Source organism: Bos javanicus, chromosome 3 (genome assembly GCF_032452875.1).
Source record: "Bos javanicus breed banteng chromosome 3, ARS-OSU_banteng_1.0, whole genome shotgun sequence".
NCBI lineage: Eukaryota > Metazoa > Chordata > Mammalia > Artiodactyla > Bovidae > Bos > Bos javanicus.
This window is the reverse complement of record NC_083870.1, coordinates 83,460,033-83,483,732: the sequence shown is the minus strand read 5'-3', so window position 1 is coordinate 83,483,732 and position 23,700 is coordinate 83,460,033. Positions and strand designations below refer to the sequence as shown.

The 23,700-nt window shown below is 46.8% G+C and overlaps 1 protein-coding gene across 1 annotated transcript in view; it reads right to left on the bottom strand.

Moving 5' to 3' along the window:
- The window catches only part of KANK4 (KN motif and ankyrin repeat domains 4), a 75,631-nt gene extending 60,886 nt beyond the window's left edge, over nt 1-14,745 (bottom strand). The window contains exon 1 of the mRNA XM_061411760.1: nt 14,485-14,745. The gene's annotated coding sequence lies outside the window, so the exon portion shown is untranslated. The remainder of the gene's footprint in view (nt 1-14,484) is intronic.
- Between the last annotated feature and the right edge of the window lie 8,955 nt (nt 14,746-23,700).

The following is a 23,700-nucleotide window of genomic DNA, read 5'->3' as shown; positions in this document are numbered from 1 at the left end:
GGGGTCGCTAATAGTCGGACACAACTGAGCGACTTCACTTCACTTAAACTTGCTAGAGGGTTCATGAGATATCAGAGTAAGAAGTCTTTGTTAATGATGTGTTACACAAAGGAAAGAGAATATGGTAATCTAATGGAAGGGGAAAGAGAGAAGTGGAGGAGAGAACTGCGTAGCAGGAGGCTGTGCCATTTGCAAAGACAAGGTATGAATCCTCCTTGTACTAAGAGGGGCAGACTTTGCCCACTAGTAAGAGGACGCCCCCACGAAGGGCAGGCGCAGGTCACAGCCTTCCTATCAGACATACCCTCCTACCAACATACCTGGCTTCAGGAATTTTCCTGCAGCTGAATAAATAAACATGAGTCCAGAGAAAACTTCCTAAACAAAACTGGAATGTGTCTGCTAATGAACTGTTTGAGATTTTAATGTTACCCAGCACTGTAAAGAGGATTTTAAACTCCATTGAGAAAAGCTGTAATTCACCCCAGATTCACCTTCATCTCTCCCAACTCCCCACCACTTCTCTCCCAAGGGGGTGAAGGGTGGAGAATGAGGAATCCAAGGAATGAAAGACATTTTCTCGATGGTGTAATGGGCTCTGGTGACCCGATATCCAATAAACTGTGCTGAGTACATTAGCGTTCTATTTAACCCTCATCCGATTCTTGGAAGGAAGGAATGAGTATCCCCATTTTATAGAGGAGAGTAGTGAGGTTCAGGGGAACACAGCAGGGGACTCAAAGCTAGCACTTTCTATCCAGTGGTCTCTTCCATTGCAGCCTCTCCTTACATGGGCCTGGAGGGGATGTAATGACCTATAACATGCTCAAGATAGAGGTTTAAGAGAAACACATAGCAGGACAGTATGTAAAAACCTTTTTATTAAAAATTTCTATCCAAATAGCTATGTCAGCATTTACCTAGATATATACAAGGACATGGAAAAGGCAATGGCACCCCACTCCAGTACTCTTGCCTGGAAAATCCCACAGATGGAGGAGCCTGGTAGGCTACAGTCCATGGGGTCGCTAAGAGTCAGACATGACTGAGCGACTTCACTTTCACTTTTCACTTTCATACATTGGAGAAGGAAATGGCAACCCACTCCAGTATTCTTGCCTGGAGAATGCCAGGGACAGGGGAGCCTAGTGGGCTGCGGTCCATGGGGTCACACAGAGTCAGACATGACTGAAGCGACTTAGCAGCAGCATACAAGGACATATCTATAGCTCATATATAACCACATCCAAATCTAGAACAATAGACCCCATAGACTGCAGCCTGCCAGACTTCCCTGTCCATGGAATTCTCCAGTCAAGAATACTGGAATGGATAGCCATTCCCTTCTCCAGGGGATCTTCCCAACACAGGGATTGAACCTGGGTCTCCTGAATTGAAGACAGATTCTTTCCCATCTAAGCCACCAGGAAAGCTTGTACCTCATATATAGCCATATCCAAGTCTAGAACAATACACTCCAAATTCTCCCATATGCCATCACCACCATATTTTGACAGTTTATGGAGTGTTTTCCTTCATATAGTTTTACATTATTTTAAATGTTTACTACTAACTGGTATAATATTTTAAATAATTAATTAAAAAGTAAAGTCAGGTATGACTAAGTATAACAACAGTAACAGTAGAGTTTATTGAGCCTTTCAAATTATAAAGACCACCCACTCACATACACACACACACACACACACACACTCCAAAAATTATTCAAAAAATAGAAGGAATTTTTTCTTTTCCACTTTTTTTCTTTATCAATTTTAAAAACCACACAAATTTTACCTTGTCCTTCAAGAGTCTAATTTTTTTACGATTAAAAGTCAATAAAATAAGGTAGCAAATGTCTTAAAATGCAATAAATATTTGACAAGGACAGGTGTTTTGGTGTCCTTCCCCAGCAAAGACCAGAGAAGGCGATGGCACCCCACTCCAGTACTCTTGCCTGGAAAATCCCATGGACAGAGGAGCCTGGTGGGCTGCAGTCCAGGGGGTCGCTAAGAGTCGGACACGACTGAGCAACTTCACTTTCACTTTTCACTTTCATGCATTGGAGAAGGAAATGGCAACCCACTCCAGTGTTCTTGCCTGGAGAATCCCAGGGACGGGGAGCCTGGTGGGCTGCCATCTATGGGGTGGCACAGAGTCGGACACGACTGAAGTGACTTAGCAGCCCAGCAAAGACAGAAGTCGCCGTGACTGAGAGGACCGGGTATAATGACTCACACCAGGGCCCCACCATCTCCATCTTTCCAGGTGTCCACTTCCACCCTTCACTTCCTAGAGTTTCCTTCTCAGGCTATCATGCATCAAGCATTGCATTTTCCCCACCTAACTGCTACTCCTCAATTAAAATTTACCCAAGGAGTAGTAAAATTCATTCCCTAATCTAGTAAGGAACTACAATGGCTTAGTTTCTTTCTCTTTCCTTGTAATGCATTTTACTAGGAGCTTTCTGAACATACTGTTTGAAGATTGGATTGATGGAGTTTTCAAGCTAATTGGCCAGCAGGAGATGCAACCTGTGACTGAAGGCTGTCATCCTGAACGTCCACCACTCAGCCTCCAGCCAGGTGTTGTCACGTGGGGCCAGTGTTGCCAGATCTGATTGTTTTTTCAAAAAACGTCAGGAATGTGGATTTATGTAAAATCTGATCTTTAAAAAAAAAAGAATAATATTGTGCAGATCCACAACAAAACTCATATGCAAACCAGATATCATCTATGTACTCACCGGTTAGAGATCAAAGTGGTCTCAGCCCACTTTTCCAGCCTCACTCTCAACTGCTCTGGCCCTGAAAAGTACACCCACACCTCACCTTATGCCTGAACACCTCCATGTTTTGGCTCACCTTGTACCAACCCATTAACACGCCCTTCTCTAAGCCTTCTCTACCAGCATCCTTCCCATCCTTCAAGGATCTGCCTAGATTGTGCCAACTGTTCCCAATCTTAAATATCAATCTCAATTAATAATGCCCATCCTCCAAAATGCTACATCCTGCCATCGTATTTCCATTGACTCCAGCACTTAGTATGTTTTGCCTCTCATTGCCATTTTTCCTGCATGGCTAAATATTGCTGGTAAAAAAATAAAATAAACTGGAAGAAAGGAAGGACTTTTTTGGTGTGTGCCAGCTATGACTTTGGTATTATTCTCATTTTACAGGGGAGAGAACCAAAACTCAGTGAATCAGTGATTGTCTTGAGCTTTCTGTACATCCTCTAGCTGTGCGTCTTCTAGACTTCCTTCTGCTCCATCCACACAAAATCTTACCCCTTCCTTCTCTATTTGGTGACTCCTACTCAGCCCTCAAGATGCTTTACCTACCAGCATCTTCCCTTCTCCACCCACCAGTCAGGAGGGGTTCCCCTCCCCCAAGTTCTATGTACCAAGAGCATCCTGTAAGAACATCCATCAGGGCACTCATCAAACTGTCTTGCCATTAGCTAACTAATTCTTTGTCTCTATTGAACTGGAAACTTCTTATCCAGCCCAGTACCTAGCCCAGGCACTTAGGGCTTCCCTGATAACTCAGTTGGTAAAGAATCCACTTGCAATGCAGAAGACCCTGGTTCAATTCCTGGGTTGGGAAGATCTGCTGGAGAAGGGATAGGCTACCCACTCCAGTATTCTTGGGCTTCCCTGGTGGCTCGACTGGTGATGAATCTGCCTGCAATAAGGGAGACCTGGGTTCGATCCCTGGGTTGGGAAGATTCCCCTGGAGAAGGGAAAGGCTATCCACTCCAGTATTCTGGCCTGGAGAATTGCATGGACTGTATAGCCCATGGGGTCGCAAAGAGTCAGACACGACTGAGCAACTTTCACTTCACATCACTTCACCTAGCCCAGAGCAAGTGATCAGTATTTATTGGATGGCTGGAAGGAGGGGAGGAAAGGAATGATGGAGGGAAGGAGGAAAAAGGGAAAGAGAATAAAAAGGATAGTAACAGCCCATAGACCACCAACACATGGGAGCTGTAATGGAACTTCACAACTGCAAGCCCCATTTCTGGGCTAGAATTGATGCTGGCTCTTTTGTGCTCTGCCTCGAAGTGGAAGACTCCCATTGCAGCCCCTTCTTTGCCACTCCCACAGTGGGGCAGGCAGATGGCAAGGTGGCAGGTTGCTGCTTGGCTTCGGGGTCCCAAGAACCAGCATTCACCTCCACTTCTCAACCCTGGTCTCCAGCTCGAGGGAAAGCGATTTTGTGCATCAGCCAGGCTCTGCTTTAGAAGGATAACTCCGGTTTGATGGATTGAGAGTGGGGATAAGCCTTCCCCAGAAGCTGGCAGGAAAGCACACTGGAGAAGGCCAGGGCACGGGGAAGGGAGGACAATCCTCACTGCCCGAGGGGGAGAGGGCCATCTTTGTTCCCAGAACCCTGGAAGTGTGGCGCCCTGCTCTGGGAGTTGCTGGGAAACTCCTGTGCCCCCCACCCATTCACCCCTCCTATTCAAGGCCAGGAAGCTGGGCCAAAGCTGCTTCTGCTCCCGGATCCTCTCCCTGCCCCAGCCCGAAGAGAACTATCCTGCTCTCCAGAGACACTGCAGAGAATCTCCCCTGGCTTGATGTTCTCAGAAGCCCAACTGCCTCTCAGAGGAGCAGTTTATACCACTCAGTGAGACCAGAGGGATAAGGAAAAACTCCTGTCTCCTCACCACCACTCCACCAAAGTCAAGCTGGGGAGGGAGGCCAAGGATGCTGCTCCTCCTGGGAATGCATAACCTCAGAGAAATTGCCTAGAAGGCAAAGGATCCTCGATCCAGGGAGAGGAAAGGTTACAGGGTCCACCCTCTCCCAGGGCCCCTCCCACCCAGACTCCACATCCAGGCAGCTGGGGCAGAGGAAGCAGAGTGCCCCTCGTTTCCCCTTTCTCCTCCACCGCCTCCCTAGTGACCCACCCAGATGCTCCCCCAAGCCCTCAGGGGCTTTCAACCGCACCTCCAGTTTAAGTGAGAGCCTTGGGCAGGTCTGGCACCCAGAGTCAGCACTTTATCTCAGTAAATCCTCAATAAACCAATAAGGTAGGATCTTTCACCCTGTTTTAAAAGTAAGAAAATGAAGATCAAAACCATCTTATAATTAGAAAGGGGAAAAATATCTTAAAATGAAAGGAGACTATATTAAAACAAAATTCTTTAAAAACCAAACAAATAAGTGCTGAAACTTTAGCTAGAGAACCAGATAATCCTAACTGCTTAAAAAACAAAACAAAACAAAACAACCCCCTCCCCCTAATTTTATTGACTGTATTATGTGTACACGCTTTACGTGTACTATCTCATTTCATTCTTGGGGTAACCCCATAAGCAGTCTCTTATTGTCTTCATTTTACAGATGAGAAACTGGAGGCCAAGGAGAGTGTGACTTAACCAAAGCCCTGGGACATTCTGCTCCTCCAAGGGGCCACAGTAGTTGGGTAACTGGTTACCCTTCAGGGTAACATATTTGCATTTTAACAATAGCTCTATGGAGAAGACTAAGTAATTTAAAGGAATGAAATGACTCTAATGCCAGGAATTTCGGGCCTCAGCTCTGCCAGTGGGCAGAGTTCTTAGATCAAGAGCCTTTTGGCACCACAAGGCATCACCCGAAGGCGGCCACCTACAGGCCTGGCTAACACGGGGCTCCATTCAGCAGCTGGCAAAGCCCAGGGCTGCTGCTGCTGCTAAGTCGCTTCAGTCTGTCCGACTCTGTGCGACCCCATAGACAGCAGCCTACCAGACTCCCCTGTCCCTGGGATTCTCCAGGCAAGAACACTGGAGTGGGTTGCCATTTCTTTCTCCAATGCATGAAAGTAAAAAGTGAAAGTGAAGTCGCTCAGTCGTGTCCGACTCTAGCAACTCCATGGACTGCAGCCCACCAGGCTCCTCCATCCATGGGATTTTCCAGTCAAAAGTACTGGAGTGGGGTGCCATTGCCTTCTCCGAGGGGGTAGAATGGGAGAGAAGATGAGGTCAGAAGGCCAGGCCTGAGGCAGGGACTCGTGTGGGGCAAGTAAGCAACTGCAGAAGCAAGTGATTCCAGGTGCTCCACAAATGTCCCCTCACCCCCAAAATATTAGCCTGCTTACCAGTGTGGAAGGGCTTCCCAGGTGGCAATAGTGGTAAAGAATCTGTCTGCCAATGCAGGAGACTTGAGATGTGGGTTCGATCCCTGGGTCGGGAAGATCCCCTGAAGAAGGGAATAGCAACCAACTCCAGTATTCTTGCCTGGAGAATCCCACGGACAGAGGAGCCTGGCAAGCTACAGTCCATAGGGTCACAAAGAGTCAGACACAACTGCAGCGACTTAGCACGCATGCCCGAACACCAGCGTGGAAGAGACACTTCCAGCATTAGTGTCAGGACCAGGCAGTGGGCTGGTGTTAAGAGGTCTGTGTTCTCATTCCAGCTCAGGTCTGCACTCCCAGACCTGCAGCCTACCCACACCAGTCCTCAGTATCCTCTCTGCAAGCAGAGGGGGGTGGTCCAGGTAACCACTGAGGTTTCCTAGAGACCAGCTCCAGGTGATGGGACCCAGAACAAGTGTTAAGGGTGGGAAATGGGATGCTGAAAAGGGGGCTGAAGGACACTGTTCACTAGCTTTCATCAAGCCTCTACTGGAAAGGACTCTGCACGAGATGCTGCACCAAGCACGGGGATGAGGAAGGGAGCGTCTACCCAAGCAACACTCAAGTGTCTCACAAGTAACACTCAAGAATTCTCCAGTAAGAGAAGCGATGCCTGCTGCCCACAGGCCAGGTTTGGGGGTTTCAAGGAAGCCCTTCTAGAACAGCCCGTGTGTGAAGAAGATGGGGACAATGTCCCACTGTAAGCAGAGAGAGGAGGCACTTAGCCAAAAAGAAGCACCAGAGAGAAGACATGCAAATTTAGGAAGGGTGCACTATTACGCCCCATTTCACAGACAGGAAAACCAAGGGTCAGCACAGTCAGAGCCAGGTGACAGAGCCGGAGTTAGGACACAGTTCTGCCTGACCACAGCTTTCCTCTTAACGTTTATTCTGTCCTCACTCCTGGAGCATGTGTGCATGTGAGTGGATTCAGGGTGGAAAGTGGAAGCAAGGAGGTGTGAGAACAGGCAAGAGGCCAGAGGGAAGGGTGGGGAAGACAGGAATGGATAGTAAGCACTTTCTTACCAAAACAAATTGGCAGCCATAGTTTTCCCAAACAGACTCTCCTGTGGTTGCCTAGAGCCGTTTTTAAGGGCACAGGATTCTGGAATCAGGCAGATAAGTGCTAAGCTCCAGGCTCCACCAGTTAATACCCTTGTGACCTAGAGCAAGTAATCAACTTCTTGGAGCCTCACTTTACTCATCAATACAATGGGAATGACAACAATTATCCCTTACTGAGTAGTTGGTAAAGATTAAATCACTGCTCTGTTTAAAAGGCTTGGCATCGTGTCTGGCACATGGTAAGCAATCAATAAAAGATAGCAAAAAAAACAACCACTAGTCTAATATTGCTCCTGGTGACCCTCTTCCCTCCAGGCTTCCTCCTCAAAATCAACATCTGGTGAGTCCTCCCACATTCTCACGGACTCCCTCCCTCCTCCATTCAGCCTTCTTCTATTCCCGCCATTTCAGAACCCACTTCAAAGCTATCTTTCCCACTGCTTCTCTTTCTTCCTAGGATCCTAGCTTGCATTTGGTTGAGTGATGATTCATCACTTAATCTACACAAGCTCCTTAACTTCTCAAGAACATAACTGTCCATTCTGTGACTGCTTCAATGGACAGGTTTGCATGGGATTGGTGATCAAAGCTCAGGTTGGTGGGTCTGCTAATAAGAATTACTGAACTACTTGCCCATGTGCGCCTGCAATTTGTAAACTTATCTTTGGATATATATTAAAACCTTCTACCCAAACCACAAATTATGTGCTTTTGCAAATTTGCCAAACTATTAAATGAAATTTACTGCTGCTCAAGAATGTCTTGTACTAATTAGACAGAGATAGATGAGTATATGAAAGATTAAGGCAAGGGAGGGTGGGAAATTGGGAACTAAAGCTTACTGATTTTCCATGACGGGGTGGTCTTAACCCTTTTTTGTGCCACGGAATTCATTAGCATACTGAGTAAGCCTACTGGACCCTTTCTCAGAACGTTCTAAAATATATAAAATAAAATACATAGCTTGACCACAAAGAAACCAATTACAATGAAACATAACTATTAATTTTTACAAAATGAGTGTGCAATACAGTAGTATATGTTCTTTATTAATGCATTAAATAACAAGCTCTAGCGGCAGGTGTAATAACTGCTCTAATTTCAAAGCTGCGATGAGCATAAATCATAGTTCTAGATATCTGCAGCAGCTGAAATGTGATATGAAAATATCTGTGATTTCTCCTGGTGACAATGTCACAGGTACTGTAAATACTCTGCTCTGTTGCCTACATTCATCATTGAAGAAAATGCTAAATAAAGATGCTATATTTTTTCCCCATCCGAGTTCACAGACTCCTTTGAATTCCGCAGATGGGCCCCTTGAGGCTGTTAACCCCAAGTAAGAATCTCTATTAGAGCCTTCATAACTCAATAGGTATCTGTACTAGGTATATCCCTGAGTTCCTGCTTGCTTTCATCTCCTTCTCAAGGGATCTTTACCCACACAGCCCTTCCTGCCTCAGAAGGTCAAGTTATGCACATACGACCCTCCTCTGGCCTCCCCTCCCAGCTGATTGGCCAAAGCTGACCAGAGACTTGCCTGGAGAGAAAGCCTCAGCTTCCAGAGAATCAAGCTCAGACAATAGGATTCTCCCTGAAACTTGAACTCAGAGACAAAGGAGAGGACCCTGTGACAGTACAGAGAGGTGAGGGTGGGGGAGACGGATGCAGTGCAGGTGCTGAGTTGAGCCAATGGCACTCAGAGTGAAGACCAGTGACCAACAGCACCGAGGGAATAACCTCAAACTCAGAACCTTGCCCCCCGCCCCCCACCCCTACCCCACCCCCACCCCGGCAACATCTTGAGGATGCCTGGCCTCCTTCCAGGCCTCTGCTTAGATATCATACTGCATTCATGGTTTCTCACTCTTTTCATTAGAACCAGCTTAAGGGAGTCTCTTTTCTGTATCAGAATAGCCCTGAGTCAGTATCATCAACAGCAAATACAGATGAGGAAGCTGAAGGAGTCACTTGCTTGGGCCCACAGGGCTAGTAATCCTTTTCTGAGGAAGAGAGAGGTGATGGCCTTTATTATTTATCTAGTTAAAATTTCACAAATAATAAATGAAAACAATCTCTTAAAAAAGTCAGCCATTACTGCTAAAATGTCCTTCTGCTACACATCTGTACTGCCCTAAGAAGTACGGCCCTGATCGCAGTAGGCTCTACTCAGCCACCACCCAGCGTGAAGTGCCTTGTCTTTTAAACCTTTCCCCAGTTGTAGGATGGCTATATTTTCCAAGGCGGATGACAGTGGGGTGTTACGGACCAACCAATGAACATAGCACCTGGAAACACTCAACCCTGCTGTCCGGTCCCCTGCTATGAAAATCCAAATCGATTTCACTGAGAGTCGGCATCTCTGGCTTCTGGGCAGAAACCAAGCTGTGAAGGAGAACCAGCACCAAAGGCTGCTCTTTTATCTTTGCATGGAGCAAATTCTCCCCAATGTCATAATTCTCTCCCCCTTGTCACTTGACGTCAAAGCAACAAGCTAGAAATACAAAAACATACCAAAAGAGACACCAGAGATCCTTCCACACAATGGAGGGAAAGCCACAGTCACATAAAAGAAGACAGATACATATACATACATCCATATATATATGTATATATACACATAATCCCCAGAAAGAGAATCAGGATTTGTGTCTTTTCCCACAGTGCTTGTGTCCCCAGAAAGCTAAGTGAGGGGCAAGCCCCAGGCCCCAGAGGCCCAGCAAGGTAGTGAGGCATTCTTTTGAAAACAGACTTCTTTCCCTTGGAGAAGGAACCTTCAGCCAGCCTCTTCAGACACCACCAATCTATAACCGCGTGTATATCACATTAAGCATCTACTTGAAATCTTAGGAAACTGTGACAATCTTATTTTCATTGGGAAGGTACTTCTTTCCTTTAATTGTACTTTGAAATATTATCCATGTAGACTGGAAACTTCACAGAAAGGCTTATTATTAGTTATCTAAATCTAGTCTAAACAGTCTAAACTCTGGGTCTGGGTGATTAGCATTCTGAAGCACAGAGAGGTTATCGGTCCAGTTGAAAATCACACAGCTGCTGAGCAGTAGATCGAGGCTCCAATCCTGGAGCTTCCCACATACTCTACCACAGAATAGCACCAAGTGACCTCCGGAGACAGAGAACTCTGTCAGTCTCAATTTTATCATTTATTAGTTCCGTACACCTGGGCAAGTCATTTACCATCTCTCATTTTCATCATTTATACATCTGAGATTATGACTGCAACTGTCTCTAGGATCACTGCATGCATGAAATGTGCCATGGCTTGACACATCTGGACCCATTATTAGATTGTACTGCTCCTGTCTCACATACAGAAGTGAGTGTATCTGCCATTCGAAATGTGATAACTGTATCCACACAGCTGCCCAGAGATTAGCAAGAAAAGATTGTTATCAAACCCATCTTACAGTTAAGAAAACTTAGTATCCCCAGAGATGACCTAACTTGCGTGAGACCAGAGTTTTAAAAGTGAACACATTCTTAACTATCCTTACTGTCCTCCTTACCACATTCCCTGAGGAAGGGTTACCTCTTTCCCCTTCCCCTACAGAGCAGCACCATCTATCACTGGCTCACCCTCCACAACCATTCCTTATAAACTGCAGTCAACACAGTGTCTGGCACAACACAGAGACTCGATGCAGTTTTGAAGAATGCACAAAGTAGTGAATCATTGAAGATCCTGATCTGCAGTTAAGAAGGCATTGCATGGGCGCAGCTGCCTGAAGCACGTGTCTTGCTGCAGAAAGCAGGAGGCAGGCAGGCAGAAAGCAGGAGGCAGGCAGGCCAGAGCTCCAGTTGCAGTGAGAGAGAACCCCACTCCCTCCATGCCTTCTCCCAGCCAGCTCTACGGGGAAGAAGCCTTTGAAAAGATGGAAAGCTGGGCCCCTGATCTCAAGAGTCCTGTCCATAGTGTTTCCAAACCTGGCTTACATGGCTCAATCCAGAGCCCAGAAGACAACTGTGGTGCACACGTGACCCTCCTCCAGCTAAAATAGATGTAATAACATTGTAGGCAAAGGGCAGTAAACAGGCCGGGGAGATGGCCCATCTGTCTTCCTAATTGTCAACTCTGCCCATAACAAGATTTGTCTCCCTGTCACACCTTAGGCTGCCACTGAACTGAAGCAAAACCAAGATATCCATCTTCCAGCAGCGGCCTTCACAAGGGGCCAGGGACAAAAAGAGGCTACTTGACTACAAGAAGCAGAGACAGCTGGAAGGGGCACTGGCCTGAGAGTCAGGAGGTGGAGGGATGGGGGGATGACGGGGTGTGTGTGGAGACTGGGATGGGGGTGTGTATCCATACTTCTGACCAGCTGTAGGTACTCAGGCAGTTACTGGCCCTCATTGGACCTCCATTTCCTATAAAATCGAAGTTCAAAGTTCTAGAAAGTGGGGTCAATGAGGGGGGAGGAGGGCTGTGAATCACATGATATTGTATGCAAGGCATTTTAGGTTATATGCAAGACATTTGGAAGAGCAGATCCATAATTTGCATCAGAATCTCAAAGATATATGTAATACTCAACACCCACCTTCCATAAAAAAGTTAAGAAATACTAGGCTAGATGGTTTTCATCCAATAAGCAGTTACTTGGCACTTCTATGTGCCCTTCTCTGTGCTCAGCACTTGAAACACAAATATGACAGGAAAGCCCTGTCTTTAAGAAGTTCAGAGCATTTTACTGCTCAATGTGACAGAAGCTTAAGAAACAAAGAAGAGGGAGCATTTGACTCTGATCCAGAAAAGGCCTTCAGGGTCCTGGGGGAATCCTAGGTTAAATGTTGATATTGAAAGTTGAGTGTGCGTTCACTGGGTGAGTAAGTAGGAAGAGTATTTTAGCAAAAGGGCAGCAACTGTTTCAGAAACTGAAGTATAATTGTGAGTAGGACAAAGAAGATGCTCACTGAGGGAAGGGGTGGAAGGAGAGATAGAAGCCAGAAATGAGGCTGGAAAAGCAAGGAGGGTCCAGATTAGGAAATGCCATATAAACCAACCTAAAGAACTTTACATTGTAGCCAATGAGTTCATTCAAGTTTTAAAAGTCTAGGATGAACTACCATGATCAGAATGAATCTTTATGAATTTTGGCAGAAGCCTTAGTCCTTTGTGAGCACAGTGGGTAACAGGGAGCAAGTAGAGGAAAGAACTGCTGCCTCTTGGCAATCTGAGGGGGCATGGGCTGTCTGCAAAGGTGCTGGTTGTCAGTGCATGCATGACTCACCCTCCATGACCCTTCCTTATAAATGTCAATCAGCACAGTGCCTGGCACAACACAGAGACTCAATGCAGTTTTGATGAATGCATGAGTTAGTGAATCATTGAAGATCCTGATCAGATAAGAAGGCATTGCATGGGCGCAGCTGCCTGAAGCACGTGTCTTGCTGCAGAAAGCAGGAGGCAGCCAGGCCAGAGCTCCAGTGGCAGCAAGAGAGAACCCCACTCCCTCTATGCCTTTTCTGCACTGGCATGTCAGTCTCTTCTTCTCTCCCAGACTGGGTGACTCCAACTGCTGGTGATTATAGCTGAGAAAGGAAGGTAGTGACTGGCCCAGGTGATGGGGTTCAGAAGTAAAGCACATGCCCATTTGGGCCCCAGGTCATCACTTGGTAAACAGTCTTTCAACCCACCTAAAGGACTCTGCCACTTGCCTCAGGGCTCTCTCACATGCTGCTCCTTCTGCCAAGAAGACTCCTTCCATCGTCTTCAAGTAGTTACTTCTTCTTTTTCATGGGAATATAGTTGCTTTACAGTGTTATGTTACTTTCTGGACTACAACCAAGTGAATCAGCTACATGTATAACATACTTTGTATCAGCCTTCCGAGTGAGTGACTACAGTATGTATCACAGATTCTTATAGCACCTTATCCTTTCCTTTCAACCAATTCAGCAATTTGTAATCCTATATTTATTTGAGTGATTTTATTCTTGGCTCTGGACTGCAAGCTCCATGAGACCAGACATTTCTGTATCTTACTCCCTTGCTGGTGCCTGGCACAGAGCAAGTATATGTTGACGAATTATAGACTGGTGTGGACCATGAGCCATTCCCCATTCTCACTGCCTTTAACATATCCCATAACTCACATTTTGGTCCAGTGAAGACGAGGTTTGGAGAGGGGCAGGAAGGTTGGACCTGAAAAGGCAATATCAGAATGAACTTTGCCTCTGTTGCAAATATAGCTCTGTGTTCTCCTGTGTCCTGTCTTGAAAGACTCTAAAAGAACCCACATTTGGTTTACCAAGGAGGATCCCTGGGAACCCTTTTTAAGATGCTGTCTCTCCAAGCCTCAATCGGTCACTGGCTGCATCCGATCCTCTCCGAACCTACTTGGTCAACAGGACCTTGTCCTGCTTCAACCGGTCATCCTCCAAAAGGAGAACGGGACTCCTCCGCCCTCTGCCTCTCCTCCTCCTGACCCTCCAAGCCTAGGGCGTCTGACAACCAAAATCTCTGGTTCCCTGGATCTGCAGCCCTGGTAGATGCTCAGGGCAAATGCAAATTCAGACCTGGTGTAGGGGCTATGGGGATTGACTTTCCAAGTCCCAAGCTAAGCAACTGGCCACTCGGCAGGTTCAAAGTACTTGGGGTCAAAAGTTTGACCTTAAGGGAGAGGTGAGAGGGAAGGAATCTCACCAAGCCGCGTGCAGGCTCGGTTAAAGCGACCTCAGCGGGGCGGCGGCCAGCACATCCGGCCCCCCAAGAGGCCCCTTTGCCTCCACCCAAGGTCGTGGTCCTACAGGAGCGCTGGAAAGTTCAGCCAGGGGCCGAGGGGTACCAGGGCAGGAGCCAGCCGGGGGCCAGCTTTTGCGGAAGAAGGGAGGCTAAGAGCTCGATTCCAGGTACAAGAAGGAGCCGGCGGCAGGGCGCCCCAGTCCGGCACGCTGCATCCCGGACCGCAGGGCCAGGCTCGAAGGCGCTGGGCGGGGGCTGCACCATCCGAGCCGCAAGGGCAACGCGGCCTCCCCCATCCCCATCGATCTCCCCGGTCCCCGACACAGGGGCGCAAGGAGAGGGTGGGGCGGAAGGCGAGTGGCGCCTGCCCTTGGACAGCCCCTTCCCCGTGCGGTCTCAGACCTCGGGCGGGGGCGCCTGCTTGGCCCAGGCTGCCGCAGCCTCTGCTTTAGGGGAGCGGGGGCTGCGGCGCGTAGAGGGGACGAGGCGGGTGACAGAGACAGAGAGGGGCGGCCGAGCTCCAGGGCCAACACCCGGGTCGCGCCGGGCCAGTACCGGCAGGGCCAGGGTGGCCGAGCGCCTTACCTTGAGCCGCGGGGAGTCCCGCGGGGGGCGCCGACTGTGCCTGGGGCTTCGGGGCGCACGCAGCCTCCGGGTGCACAGTCCCCGTCCCGGGCGCGCTCCCCTAGGCTGGCGCACCCTCGTCGTCCGGGGCGCTCACCACTTCGGACGCCCTCTCGCCGGCGGGCTCGGCCTGAGCCAGGGGCGCACACCCCGCGGGGCACACCCACCGCGGCCGCTGCGGGACTGGCCAGGCGCGGGCAGCCCAAGCTGCGCCCGGCTTCTCCGGCTGCCAGCACCACCCGAGTCCCCGCCTTCGCCAGGGGGAAAAAAAAAGACTCCTGACGCGGCGCGGGCTTTGGTGTGTAGGAAGGGGCGGCATTGCGAAACCGAGGGGAGGGTCTTAGCCTTGGGAAAGTCAAAAAGCTTTTGGATGGAGTTTGGAAGAAAAACTTTTTGAAAAAAGACCCAAAAACTCCTAACCTGTGTATAACGCTTTGCAGATTTCCAAAGTGCCTTTATATGTATTTATCTTAGTTCATCTTCACTACAACAGTAACTAACTGTTGGGGCATTTCTATCCTCTTAGGTTTGGGAAGACACCATCACACAGGGTAATCATTTGACCAAACCAGGACTAGAATCCAACCTGGGTAAGGGAGTACAGCGAGGGGATATACAGCCCTCTGGGGGTTTCTCATTGCAGAAGGGGAAGCAAGGTGGGAGTGAGTGTAACCCAACTTTTCTCTCTCCTAAGTCATTTCCTTTTCCCTTTGCTTTTCTGCTTTCCAGCCATTGCTTTGGCCCCACTCTCTCACTTCACACTTGCACTGCCCACAACACCTTTTATCAGTTCGAAATATTTGCATTTCAGTCACTAGCCTTGAATGACCTGCTCACTGAGTACAATACTGTGCACAACAAACAGGAGAAAGGAACTGTTACTGCCCCATTTTGCGGGTAGGGACAAGCCAGTATGGTAGGGGTAGAATGTATGAGTCTGTGGGACTTCAGACCCCAGCACTGACCCACTGTGCACACCTTTCGAAGGCTCCATTGGCGCCAGGTAAAACCTAACCAAAGGTGTTTCATTTTTGAGATTGAAATTGTGAAGGGGGGGAGATAATTTGGGGCAAGAGACACTTCTGGGACTTCCTTTTTCACATTTTGATGGAAACACAGTTATAATGATGTTTTGCTTCCTCTAGGGCGCCCATATAAACAAACTCATGACCCTGGAGTCACAGTAAATGGTGCAGTCTTGGCCTCAGTACTGGGAATGATAGGGGGCAGTGAACTTGAGGGCAGCTCCAAGCTCCTTCCCAAGTGAAGGAGCTGCTGCTAACCAGCTCTTGCCAGTTTTTGCCAGTCAGGGCAACAAGTTAATATGACCAGATGGACACAGAGAAGATGTAAATCCAGATATCTAAGTCAGGTTTCCCAATTTATTGATAACTCAGGAAATCAACCCTGAATATTCATTGGAAGGACTAACGCTGATGCTGAAGCTCCAATACTTTGGCCATGTAATGCAAAGAGCTGACTCATTGGAAAAGATCCTGATTCTGGGAAAGACTGAGGGCAGGAGAAGGGAGCAACAGAAGATGAGATGGTTGTATGGCATCATGTACTCAATGGACATGAGTTTGAGCAAACTCCAGGAGATAGTGATGGACAGGGAAGCCTGGCAGTGCTGCAGTCCATGGGGTCGCAAAGAGTAGGACACGAACTGTTAGGTAGTTAGAATAGAAAACAGGAGTCCAAAACGGCAGTGGCTAAAAGACAAGGAAGGGAAAAGCCCACGAAAATAGAACAAAGGAAGGTCTGAGGACTGAGGACCCAGTGAAGACCTCAGGGAGAACAAATAGCACTCCTGGCTAAGCCCAATTTGCATAGGGTAGGCCCAGGGGGAGGGAAAAAAACATATAAAAGGAGGAGCCAAAGCGCTTTCTTTCTCTCTCCCCCACATGCGAGCTCTTTCTCTCTCACTCTCTCTCTCCCTCACGCTGTGGGGCACTCTTCTCTTCGCATCTTTGGGTCGACATGCCCTCATGCCTCGAGGATGGATTCTCCTGTTATTATCTAAATAAAATAGAGCTATGACACTGAGCTATAACACTGATTTGTCTAAGAGCTATAACACGGTCCATTCCAGACCTGAGAGCTAATAACATGGTCTGTCCAAGACCCAAGAGCTATGACACGCCGAGGGCTTTAATGTCCGTCACTCCAAATCTTTGTTGTGACGAGACAGAACTGAGGAGTATACACTCACCTGACACGACTGAACAACTGAACAACAACATTTTGAAAATGCTAAGCACTTGATTTATAGGCCAACAAGTGCTGGGCTATACTGTCTCTTCAGTAGTGTCCGACTCTTTGAGACCCCAGGGGCTGTAGCCCGTGTAGGGCAGAGACAGGCTCCTCTGTCCATGAAATTCTCTAGGCAGGAAAACTGGAGTGGGTTCCCATTTCCTTCTCCAGGGGATCTTCCCAACCCAGGGTTCGAACTCACCTCTCTTAAGTCTCCTGCACTGGCAGGCCAGTTCTTTACCACTAGCACCACCTCGGAAGATCATAGGTCAACATGGTTCAAGTCAAATGAAATTAATTTATGGAACAGATCCAGCCCATGGAGCAGGGGTTGGTGCCCCTTGGGTATGTCACAGGATTTCATTTAGGCTTCCCATGGCCCCTGTAGCTTGGACCCAGTGCAGATTACTATTTCCATTTTATGTAAGAGGAAACCCCGGTTCAGGAGGTTTCCCTAAGGAGCTCAAGGTTGCACAGCTAATTGCTAGCGTTGAAAGTGAAAGCTAGGCAGTCTGAGTCCTGATCTTGGAGCCTTTTCTTTTTGCATCTTTTAATTTCAAGCTTTTCACCCCCACACCCCCACCCCCTGCCTGGTTTCTAGGCATTGTGAGCCAAGTTCGGCATGGGGCTGGCATTAGGATGTGGAGACATAGCACCTTTCCTGGGAAGACGAAGCTGGAGTGCCAGACTGCTGTCCTCGAAAGCTCAGCCTGATGACTCAGAGAGGAAGCTGTGTCTTGAGGGTAAAGCTGAGTCAGAGAAAACAAGGCCTGAACTGGGACAGCCTCAGCTTCTAAATCCCAGATTAGACTGAGAAACAAACTAAGCAAATACATCCAGCCCCGCCCCCCAGCCCCTCACAAAATCAGCAGCCATGGACACAGAGACAATGACTAGAGCGCTGCCTATTTCTCTTGTCATGACTAGGAAAGCACCAATCAGATCAGCCGCTCAGTCGTGTCCGACTCTTTGCGACCCCATGAATCGCAACACGCCAGGCCTCCCTGTGCATCACCAACTCTCGGAGTTCATTCAGACTCAGGTCCATCGAGTCAGTGATGCCATCCAGCCATCTCATCCTCTGTTGTCCCCTCCTCCTCCTGCCCCCAAACCCTCCCAGCATCAGAGTCTTTTCCAATGAGTCAACTCTTCGCATGAGGTGGCCAAAGTACTGGAGTTTCAGCTTTAGCATCATTCCTTCCAAAGAAATCCCATGGCTGATCTCTTTCAGAATGGACTGGTTGGACCTCCTTGCAGTCCAAGGGACTCTCAAGAGTCTTCTCCAACATCACAGTTCAAAAGCATCAATTCTTCGGCACTCAGCCTTCTTCACAATCCAACTCTCACATCCATACATGACCACAGGAAAAACCATAGCCTTGACTAGACGAAACTTTGTTGGCAAAGTAATGTCTCTGCTTTTCAATATGCTATCTAGGTTGGTCATAACTTTCCTTCCAAGGAGTAAGCGTCTTTTAATTTCATGGCTGCAGTCACCATCTGTAGTGATTTTGGAGCCCAGAAAAATAAAGTCTGACACTGTTTCCACTGTTTCCCCGTCTATTTCCCATGAAGTGATGGCACTGGATGCCATGATCTTCATTTTCTGAATGTTGAGATTTAAACCAACTTTTACTCTCCACTTTCACTTTCATCAAGAGGCTTTTTAGTTCCTCTTCACTTTCTGCCATAAGGGTGGTGTTATCTGCATATCTGAGGTGATTGATATTTCTCCCGGCAATCTTGATTTCAGCGTGTGCTTCATCCAGTCCAGAGTTTCTCATGATGTACTCTGCATATAAGTTAAATAAGCAAGGTGACAATATACAGCCTTGACGTACTCCTTTTCCTATTTGGAACCAGTCTGTTGTTCCATGGCCAGTTCTAACTGTTGCTTCCTGACCTGCATACAGATTTCTCAAGAGGCAGATCAGGTGGTCTGGTATTCCCATCTCTTTCAGAATTTTCCACAGTTTATTGTGATCCATGCAGTCAAAGGCTTTGGCATAGTCAATAAAGCAGAAATAGATGTTTTTCTGGAACTCTCTTGCTTTTTCCATGATCCAGCAAATGTTGGCAATTTGATCTCTGGTTCCTCTGCCTTTTCTAAAACCAGCTAAAAAGTGGACCCTTGGCAGTCCTAGGGAGAGAGGATCCCTTGAAGACAGCAGGTCTTCTAGAATCTCAGGTTTGGGCATCTCCACTGCAAGACCCAACCTGGACCTTTCATATAGTGAGTCTGAAAATCTGATTTAGAATGAAAACACCACCCTGCTGGATTCTGGAGCTCCATAATCAAGGAACTGAGCAACAGGCAGAGAATGGAGTACCTCCTTGCCCCCACCTTTTGCTCGAATTTGAAGAGGTGTGGCTCCGACCATAAAGAATCTTCCTGCAATGCAAGAGACATGGGTTCGATCCCTGGGTCGGGAATCCCCTGGCAAAGGAAATGGCAATCCACTCCAGGATTCTTGCCTGGAGAATCCCATGGACAGAGGAGCTTATCGGGCTGCAGTCCATCAGGTCACAAAGAGTCAAACACGACTGAGTGACTAACACACAGACACACAGTAAGAGAATTACCAAGTAGCCGTCATCCGCCTTGAATATGCAAGGCTCTGGGTCGAGGATCTTACATACATGATCTCACTGGGGCAATTTAAGCTGTGAAATGGCTATTAATATTATTAATTTAATATTACTATTATTCTCCTCTCAAGGATGCTGAGGCACAGTATCACTTGCCTGAGGACACAGCTAGTAAGATGGGGAGATGGGGGTCAAACATGGGTTTTGGTGACTCCAAAGGCTAAATCCTCTCTAACTGAGGGACTGGAAATTATAGCCAACCTGGAAATAGGTCACTCAGATCCTTCTTTGAGAAAGGACACCCCAGGCAATGGTGTGTTGATAATGTTTAGTAACTGACTCCCAAGGAGGAAATGTGTGCATAGATACTCATTATTGGAAGTAGTTCGGTAAAGTGGCAGCAAACACTGAAATTGCTAGTATTGAACAATTGATCCCAGGGGAAATACAAAGTTAGGGCACATTTTCATCAATTGATCAATACATAGCCTTGTTTTGTGTTTTTTAAATAATATATATATATATGCATTATATCTTGATTATGTATCACTGATTCATTAACACTAAACTAATGGCCAACAGTGCTATAACTCACAACTGAACAAAGGTTACCAACACACATATTTTCTCCAAGAAACAGTCTTCTTATGCTTAGGAATACTGGTAGCAGTTTAGCACTCTGCTGTGGTGCTGTCTTAAACATTGAAATCACCTGCAAACGGCATGAAAATGCACAAAAGCACCACCAAATAGATCATAAATAGGATGCTTGCTTACAGCATGAGACTAAAATATGAAAGCAGAGGGTCACCTTGCAACCTCTGCTGGGAACATGATTCAAAATTTTGGTAAAAAATTTGCACATAACTGCAAATGTGCTGCAAGCATTGATTTGGGGTTACAAATAAATGTTAGCAAACAAGTGAATTTGCAAATACAGTATCCACACATTATGAAGAATGGCTATACACCTATATATCCATATGTGCCCTCCAACCTTCATATTTGCTAGCTATCCCTCCAGGTTTATCCTCCACTATCCTGTAGTCATGTATGGATGTGAGAGTTGGACTGTGAAGAAGGCTGAGCGCCGAAGAATTGATGCTTTTGAACTGTGATGTTGGAGAAGACTCTTGAGAGTCCCTTGGACTACAAGGAGATCCAACCAGTCCATTCTGAAAGAGATCAGCCCTGGGATTTCTTTGGAGGGAATGATGCTAAAGCTGAAACTCCAGTACTTTGGCCACCTCGTGCAAAGAGTTGACTCATTGGAAAAGACTCTGATGCTGGGAGGGATTAGGGGCAAGAGGAGAAGGGAACAACAGAGGATGAGATGGCTGGGTGGCATCACTGACTCGATGGACGTGAGTCTGAGTGAACTCCGGGAGTTGGTAATGGACAGGGAGGCCTGGAGTGCTGCAATTCATGGGGTTGCAAAGAGTCGGACACGACTGAATGACTGATCTGATCTGATCCTCCAGTCAAACTGGACAGTTAACCACTTTCCAAATATGTTTCACACTTATCTAGCTTGTAACTGAGTGCGGGCCATTGCCTGTACCCGGACTCTTTATTATCTGCCTACCAATACATACACACACATTGTCTTCCCATGTCTGAATAATTCAGCCATGCAACTGTACCATCTCCATAAAGGGCTTCCTGATGCCCCAATAATGGGATTTCTCCATCCTTAGAACCACAGTGGCATACATCAGACACCACTCATGTTCTACTGTGTGGTCAGGGCCACTCAAGATGGCTATTGTCTTGCTTTCTGTACATCCCCTGCTGTCCAGTCCCTGCTTCACCTACACCCTACTCGCATGACTATTCAATCCTGTTAATCATAGGGCTTAATGTAATGACCTGTGGTGCTTACCCCTACCCCAGTTGCTGTTTTCCCTGGTAACTGAAGAGCTTCCCGTAACTGATAGGTTCCCTCCCCAAACCAGAAGATAGCTGTTTTGTGCTGCCTGTGTCTGCTGTACCTGGTGGGGTGCCACACCAGGACTTCGCTTTGGACTTGTACAGTTTCCTCCCATACAGCATCCCTGGTAGCTCAGTGGTAAAGAATCTGCCTGCCAATGCAGGAGGTGCGGGAGACACAGGTTTGATCCCTGGGTCAGGAAGATCCCCTGGAGTAGGAAATGGCAATTTGCTCCAGTATTTGCACCTGAAAAATCCCATGGACAGAGGAGCCTGGCGGGCTACCATCCACGGGATCGAAAGAGTCGGACATGACTGAACCACAAGAACACATGCTATCCAGTGTATCATTAATGTCTCCGTCATTGTCTCTAGGTTCTTTCTTTGCCCTTGCCGCTGGGCTATGACAAGCTTTGCAGGTTTGAGAGGTACAGCCTAACATCTACCTTGTTTTACAAGGCAGCCTTAGAGATCTTCAAAAAACACAACTCTGAACATGCCACTCTCCCGCTTAAACCCCTCAATGGCATCCCATTGCTCTTGGGATAAAGTCTAGATTCCTTTAAGAAGGCTTAGGAGTCTAGCCCCTTCCTACCCCTCCATGCTCATCTTGTGTCACACTCGTCTTCTCTCCTCTAGCCATGTGAGACTCCTCTTAGTATCTCAAACACCCCAGGTTCTTCCTTGCCTAGAGTTTTCTGTGTGTATTGTGTTTTCTTCTGCTTGGAATTTTCCTTCCGCCAAATTCTTTGTCTGGATAATTAATACTCATACCATGAGTCTCAGCTTAAACATCACTTTTGTAGGGAATCTCTCCGATGGACCCCAACCTCCCGCTGAATTAAGTTAAGAGTTCCTGGTCTCCAATATCGTCTCTACTTTTCTCATAACAGTCAGCACAATTTAAATTACGTGTTATTGCCCATTTCTCCCACAAGACTGTAATTACATGAAGAGAGGTCTGTATCTCCTTTGATGTATTTCATCATCTAGTTCAGAATATGGCACATATAAATGTAAATCTCTCAATAAATATTTTATGAATGAATAAGTAACTAAACCTCCATTGTCTTGAGATCCATTGGGGAGTGATAGGATAGCGGATAGGTTTTGAATAATCAAAATAATTATGGGGATTTCAGATTTTCTTTTACTTACTTGTGATGTTAAGTTACTAGTATGTTGGGATTTTCTACCACACACTTATTAATAATTATAAATTCATAAAGGTTATCATTATTATTAAATCCAAAAGGAAAATGTCCCTACTATATTAGAGCAGTCATAAAAATCATTTAGATAATATAGATTAAAATGTGAAGGATAACCAATAAGCTTTTAGAATATAACATAGGAGAAGACTCGTGTCCTAGAAGGAGGCCAATATTTCTTAAACAAAGCACTAACCCTTAAGAAAAGTATTGACAAACTTGGAATACTTTGAATTTAAGAACTTCTACTCATCAGAGCTTATTGACACAAATAGCAACCATTTTGTTCCCTCTTGGGGAATGAGTTGACTGGGTTCAGCTGGGAAAATCTGCTGCTCCATGTGATGCTGGTTGGGGTTGAGGTGTCTAAAGCTCATCTGAGCTACAACATCCAAGATGGCTCTTTTACATGCCTGGTCAATCCATGGTGGTTACTGATGGGGAGCTCCGCTATGGTGATTGACTTTGGAATACCTCCACATGGCCTCTCCACATGGCTCAGACTTCTCAGAGACTGGAGTCTCAAGAGTAAGTCTTTCAAGAGTGAAGAAGTAGAAACTGCCCAATTTCTCAAAGGCTAGGACCAGAAGTGGTGCAGCATCACTTTCAACATGTCTTATTGGTTAAGCAGTCACAGGGCAAGCCTAGATTCAGAGGAAGGGAGTAATGAACACCAATTCTCAATGGGAGAATGAAAAAGAATTTATAATCATCTTTAATCTACCACAATACCATTAAGAATGTCACAGCAAGCCACAGATGATGAGAACTAATGTTCAGAAATGTTATCAGTTGGGATGGACATAGATATGTCATATAGAGTGAAGTAAGTCAGAAAGAGAAAAACAAATATCATATATTAATGCACATAGGTAGAACCTAGAAAAATGGTATAGATGATCTTATTTGCAAAGCAGAAATAGGGACACAGACATGGAGAACAAATGTATGGACACCAAGGGGGAAAAGAGAGAGTGGGATGAATGGGGAGATTGGGATCGACATATATACACTCCTGATACTATGTATGAAATAGATAACTAATGAGAACCTACTGTATAGCCCAGGGAACCATACTTTGGGCTCTGTGGTGACCTAAATGGGAAGGAAATCCAAAAAAGAGGGGATTACATATAGCTGATTCACTTTGCTCTTCAGTAGAAACTGCACAACATGGTAAAGCAACTGCTGCCGC